This window comes from Wyeomyia smithii, chromosome 3, assembly GCF_029784165.1.
Source record: "Wyeomyia smithii strain HCP4-BCI-WySm-NY-G18 chromosome 3, ASM2978416v1, whole genome shotgun sequence".
Lineage (NCBI taxonomy): Eukaryota > Metazoa > Arthropoda > Insecta > Diptera > Culicidae > Wyeomyia > Wyeomyia smithii.
The window spans coordinates 19241370-19248412 of NC_073696.1; positions in this window are offsets into that span (position 1 = coordinate 19241370).

Genomic DNA, 7043 nt, shown 5'->3' on the forward strand with positions numbered 1-7043 from the left:
AAGTATATCAATTCGATTGCTATCTTTTTCTCTGTCAGCACTTGTTTTCAAATTATAAAACTGATTTGGCAAACTTAAAAAATAATCAATCGAGGGACAATATTTCAATCAAATCGAACCTATTTAAAACAGTTTGCAGTTGTTTTGCAGAGGATTTTCTTCAATACACAAATGGTGCCCAAATGTTGGTTGATATTTTTTCGAATGAGGTTTCTTCAAAGATTTCTCTGTGTCGACCAGTGTTTCACACGTTCAAGAGACTGCTAGTTAATTAAAGCTGTTGTTCTTGTTATTGAAATTGTCGATATTGCTCAAAATGCAGAAATTTTAACCCCTTTTTTTCGGCTGATCAAAATAGGCGCTACTGCCTAAGCCGTTCCTTGCCTTATCTAAATTAGTTTACATTGAGATTAGTAAAAACCAAAATGATTGAACTTTTATTCGAAGAACTGAGCTGGATTTTACGAGTACAGACAACGAATTCTTATTGCGGGTTTTTTATAAGAAGGTTCTAGACTTTTTTCTCTGTACTAAAAACGTTATCAAAATTAATTATATAACTCCTAAACAGCGTTGCAAAGCGATCGAGAAGCAAAACATTTCTCCTCCTTTCTGCTTGAGAACGAGTCATATGCTACGTTTCTCAAGTCTTTCGTACATACGCTTACGAGATATTCATCATTCTTCATGCATTCCCCTGAGTAGCAGCAAGCGCGCACCGACACGGAAAAACTCTTTTGTATTGCTACTCAGCGACTGTTAAAGAGTACGCGAGTTCCTGCTTGCGAGTAGAAGTACTCGACTAGGAGGAGTGTGCTCGAAAATGAAAATGCTCATGCACCGACAGCCGACAGTGGGGCGAAGAAAATGCAAAGTATCGCAACGTGTAGGGCATCGGACTGCTTTGATAAGTTTTTTACAGCACTCTAATGCAAAACCAGCCGAAGCAAACCACTGCCGAAGTACAGGTCGGACTCGATTATATATAGTCTCCGATTTTTTTTCACTATATATAATCGAAATTTATATATAATCGTATCTGAGTAAAAAAATGTTTTATATTCATTTTTCATAAATGATTTGTTATTTTTGAATAATGAGAAAAATTTTATTTCTGATTCATCCCCCTAAAAGTCAGAAAACACATTTCTTACAAAAAAATACATATCTTGTAGTTATTCCTGATGTAATTGCAGTCAAATGTAAAGGAAAATTATTAAAAAAATTCTAAAAGTATATAGAGATTTGTCAACTTGTTTGTATTTAATTTTTTGAATTTTAAAAAATTATTTTTTTTTTCATTTTCTATATTTTTAAATTTATTTTTAAGCAGGTATTTTTATTAAAATAATTTTAGTTTTTTTATTTTTAAGTTTTTTTAAACTATTTTCAAAATTATTTTTTTTTTAAATTTTTTTTCTATTTTTACCCCTTCTTATCGAGCGTTACGTATTTTGTAGATATTCCCTTACGATATATTAGCTCTAGATAAGTCATATTTGAAATTCAAGAAAAAAATTGTTTTGCTTTTATATATAATCGAGTCAATATATGAGCCGTTGCGAACCAGAGTGGTCTATGTGCCATCGAGCAAATTGTTCAGGAGAAGCAATTTTCGAAAAATCTCTAAATAAAATTATGTTCAACGGATTCTTTCAAACAAAATGTTTTAATATAATTGTTATGAAGTGGTTTAACATTGGGATACATAAAATTAACAGTTTCTTTGCGAAATCGGTGATTTCATCTCACCAATGTACATAGACCACTCTAACTTCATATATATATATATATATATATATATATATATATATATATATATATATATATATATATATATATATATATATATATATATATATATATTCACTGGAATCCTCGAATCGTTTCGGAACAGAGTGGTCTATGTACACAAACCCGGTAAATGACAAAGAAAATGACGGTAAATCGTATAAAATGGCTAGTGTCACATGTTTTATATGATACATATAGCATGTCACATGTAAGATGTCACGTGTTACATTACATGTAACACAAGATATTACATATTACCTAATATTTTACATGTTACATTTTTCGTGTTACATTACGTGTAACATGTTACATATCACGTGTGACATGTACAAAACAAGTGGCATGTTCCTTTTCACATGTTATATGCTACATGTTACGTGTTACATGATAGTATTACATCGATTTATGTACTTAGACCACTCTGTTCCGAAACAAAACGGCCAATCTGTTTCGGACGAATTTTCAACACGGAATAAATCAGCTTTAAAATTCGATTTTCCGAAATTTTCTTAATCTCCCAACTTCAGCTTCTTGAGTAGATGCGGTTTATGCAAAAAACTCATTTTCGAAAAAAATGGTCTTAAGACCACTCTGTTCCGCAACGGCTCATATAATGGAGTCTCTATATAATCGAGTCCGACCTGTATAGACCGTTCCGATAATTATAAATACACTTACGATCAACCGTCATTTCAAATAACGTGCAGTATTCAACCAAACGTTGGCTGCGTCCTGTTGTTTACATCTAAAAGAAACAGATGCTGTCATTTTTTCTAACACTTAGTGCGAAATTTTGGAAATGCGTGGCCTTTCTCCCGAGCAAAGAAAGCGAATTGTGCACAAATGGGGCACCGTGAGTGGTCTTTCTATAAGAAAATTAGCCAGAGAAGAAGGTATAAGTGTCGGAGCAGTTCAAACCGCATTGCGGAAGTATTGTGAAGAGTGCACATTTACTGATGCCCCAAGACGTGGTAGAAAACCCGGGCCTGTTGATCCCACAATGGACAAAAAGGTTAAGGAATACTACAAGCGGCATCCTTCAGTATCAGTACGAGATGTGGCGAGAGAGCTTGGAACCTCGGCGAGTAACGTTATGCGTGCCAAGTCTGCAGACCCGTCGGAAGCAGAAGCAGCCAAAACGAAATCCAAAACAAGCTGAATCTGTGAAACCGAGAGCTCGGAACCTTTATGACAAACTTCTGACCAAAGAAATGGGGTGTGTTATCATGGATGACGAAACCTACATAAAACTGGACTATAAGACTCTGCCAGGACCGCAACTTTATACATGGGAAAGGATGTTCCTGGACCAGTGAAAGCCATTTACACCGAAAAATTCGGCAAGAAGGTAATGGTTTGGCAGGCCATTTGTGAATGTGGGAAAATATCTCGTCCATTCATTACGAAAGACACAATGAATGGTAAAATTCACGTGAAAGAGTGTTTGCAGAAAAGGTTGTTACCCATGGTTAAGCAGCATAACAATCCTCCTATCATTTGTCCCGATCTTGCTTCCTGCCATTACTCTAAGGATGCACTAGGGTGGTATAAAACAAATAATGTCACATGTGTCCCAAAGAAGATGAATCCTCCAAACTGCCCTGAAATTCGCCCTATTGAAACTTTTTGGGCTTTGACCAAGGCAAAGCTGAGGAAATATGTCAAACCAGCGGACAATGTTGAAAAATTTAAAAAAGATTGGCTTAAAATGGTAAAAATGGTCGGAGAACACACTGTGCAAAAACTCATGAGTAGTGTTAAGAGAAAAGTTTGAGAACTCGCGTATCCTACGAAAAATAATCCCAACTTGAATTGAAACTGGAAAGAAAACACTTGTTATCTATATTTCAGAATAAAATGACCCGAAAAATCTTGTATTTTTTGTTTTATTCAAGAAAGAAGATGTATTTATTATTTTCGGAACAGTCTATAGATGTCGGCTTACACTAGATACCGAATTTTATGGTGTTATCCTCTTTTCTCGTAATCATTAGATCCAGGAAAGGGAGTTTCCATCTGTTTCTTTCTCAACCGTAAACTTTATCGAACTGTGTCGCGAGTTCAATGGTCGAGGATCTGTGGCAGATGCCGCTCTTTTACTGTTGCGAAAATATCATCAACATAGCGCCACCAGACACGAGAGAAAAACTTTTCTTTTCCGTGCTCTTCTTCAAAATCGCTCATGAATAAATCGGCCAAAAGAGGTGAAAGCTTACTTCCCATACTAAATCCGTACGTTTGCCTGTAAAACTTACCCCTAAACAGGAAATAGTTTTGATTCATGCACACTTCCGCCACGGTAAGGTATGCTTCGATATTATTAGGTGGCACTCGGCATTGTATCAAATGTTTTCAGGAACAGGAACGCTAGGGAAAAGAGCGGTCGGTAAAAGAGCGGTCGGCAAAAGAGCGGTCGATTCAAAAGGTAATTTTAACATCCTCTTTTCGTTTGTAAGAACCATAAGTGTTTTGTCCTGTGACACGTCGCGTGTTATGTTGTGTGTATCACTGTTCTTGCGTTGCACAAATCATAAATATGAGTGACTTCGTGGGACTTAGAAATTCCCGAGCTGGGCCAACGGAGAGTTTTCCAGCCCAAAAATTTCCTTGAAAAAAGCCCAGAAAGTCAATTTTTCGATTTTTTAGATAACATTTTTGCATTTTTAAAACATTTGACATCGAAAAATTCGATACCGACAACCGTCCCAGTTACAGTTTGATATCGAAATGAACATTTCATGAGCTTTGTCAGTTAAAATAGGGAAAATTGGGCCGCTTTGAGGCATAACTTTTCGAAGTCCAATTATGTTCTCATACAAGTCAAGTCATTGCCACCCTACTATGTACGTGTGATTTTTGATCATTTCGATGAAAATGGGTTCAATGATGGCAATTTCGGTCACGGGTTTCTTTAAAACACGTTTTATTATGTCAAAGCCGACGTTTCAAGGATATATTTCCTCGTCCTCAGGGCAACTACGATTAACAGTTTACAATTTACATAAATTAGTCACACGAATTAAGTTATTACATACACAACTTACAAACAAAACAAACAAGTTATCGTCAAAATATGTTGCATTGGTGTAAAATTGCTCTGGGTTAACTGCACTATACTATGGATATAAAATATACAAAATATTAATTGGTTTGTGACTTTTCAAAATTTAAAAAACGCAAACGGATGAGCTACACTTACACAGTATCTTCCAACACACATCACACACGTTTAAAGCCGTCGGGAAATGTTGCGTCAAAACGGAGAGAAATAATGTTGCAAGACAGAGATAGAGAGTGCTAGAGACTGTAGTAGTCTGCATCAACATGTGAGAGATCGCAGCGTGCCGGAGTAAGCGATGCTCAAGTTGTTAGTGTCCGTTCTATAACTTATTGCGGATCTGTCACATGCGATGTAACACATTTCTAACACCTGTAATGCTTGAATCCTGTCATCCGAAGTTAAAATTCTAGTGTTGGCTATATTGAAACTGTGATTCTCTTCTGAAAATATCATTTTTAAGAATTTCCTTATATTGGAGTAGTAATCGAAAAAGTGACCTTCATACGTATATATTACGGCAAATTATTGAAAAACTCGAATTTTCTTAAATTCACTCGCTGACAAGCTCGAGAGCATCAATAAAAAGCCTATATTTTCCATAATACTAAACGAATCGAGTTTTCACTCGAATGTGCTGAAAACACCAATATAATCGATCTGAACAATCCGAAAACGCCTTAATAGCATTTCACAGAGCGCTTTAGCCTGTAGTACACTCTTTGACCAAGCGTCAAATATTTCCGGAGTGATTTGCGATAAGGGCGCAACTGGCAAAAGATAAACATTGGGGAATATCAGTTTGAAAATTTGCAATCACATTTCCAAATCGTAATTTCAAATGAAGTGACTAACATTAACATCAAAACTAAAAATCGACGTAAAATAAACCTGGCTTATAGTTTCCTAACAATACTACATTAAATTTGTGCATTTATGGCCTAAATCTGCGCTTTTCTTCTAACCTTTTTCTAATGAGCCTTAAAGCATTCTGACAACGAGATTCGCCCATCTTTCTTTCGCCTTGTTTTTATTTTTTCTTCAGTTGCGCCCCTTTAAATGCGCCTTTATTTTGAAAACAAAAGTTGATCCGCCCTTTACTTTCGTCTGTTTACGGAATATTTCGCAAATAAGCCCATTGCTTCAAAACAATGTAAAGGGCCTAGTTCCAAAGTATCTTTTGTTTTGGGTAAACTGCTTTATCGCCCTTCACTAAAAGCTTGATTTAAATAATTTTATCGATTTATACAAAAGAAAGGATTCTTGCCATGAATTTCGTAAGCCTTTTCGAAACCAATAGTGTAATAAAACCATTTGTTTACATTTTGTTAGTTGCGCAGTAATCGCGAATCACTCCGGATTTGTCACTTTTTGACAGATAAAAATTTGGTCAAAGATAATTATTTGTCACTCTCCAATTTTAACATGGGGCAAACACGGGCAAACATCGACCATGATGGTAAATAAATTTGACCATTATGTCAGAAGGTCAAATACTTGACCATTGGTCAAAGAGTGTAATACAGGCTTTAGTGATTTGTTCCGAATCGTCAGCTTTGTTTTTAAGGACTAAGACAACAATATTTACTGAACCTTTTGTATGTTTTTTGCTATTATTTCGTTTGTTAGTCAAGCAAGTTATGTTAGTCAAGCAAATAAATTGAAACTGCAAAAAGTAAGCCAATCATTGATGGTTGTCCTCAGACCCTAAAAAATAGGAACCATAAACGGACGATAATCTATATGGTTTAACGATAATCCAGACAGTTCGGACTATACCCCGAATAGGCTGTTAAGCATGTTGTTATGGTTATTGATTATGCGGTTATAGCGATCAACTTTAATCCAAAACATTCGGTGAAATTGTTTGACCGTCAGGAACCCTCTTATAAATTATTTGTTTTGAATGTTGAAGGTACATTAGATGTCCATGAAAATGGGTTTTCGTAGCGAGAGTTTTCGTTTCCTGAATTTTATTTTCTAAAATCATTCACTTACAAAATCAAAAGGAAATATTCTCAGTGTAAAAATATTGGTGGGCAGAATCCATCTCTTCGCGTCATTAACACTAGAAGGATGCCAAATGTGCAGATTTTTTTCAACGAAATGTTATCATTTTTAATCTGTGTGAAGTGGTGCATCAAATGCAGATTGTCTTGCTCGAGTATTCTTAGATTATGAGATTTTCTTA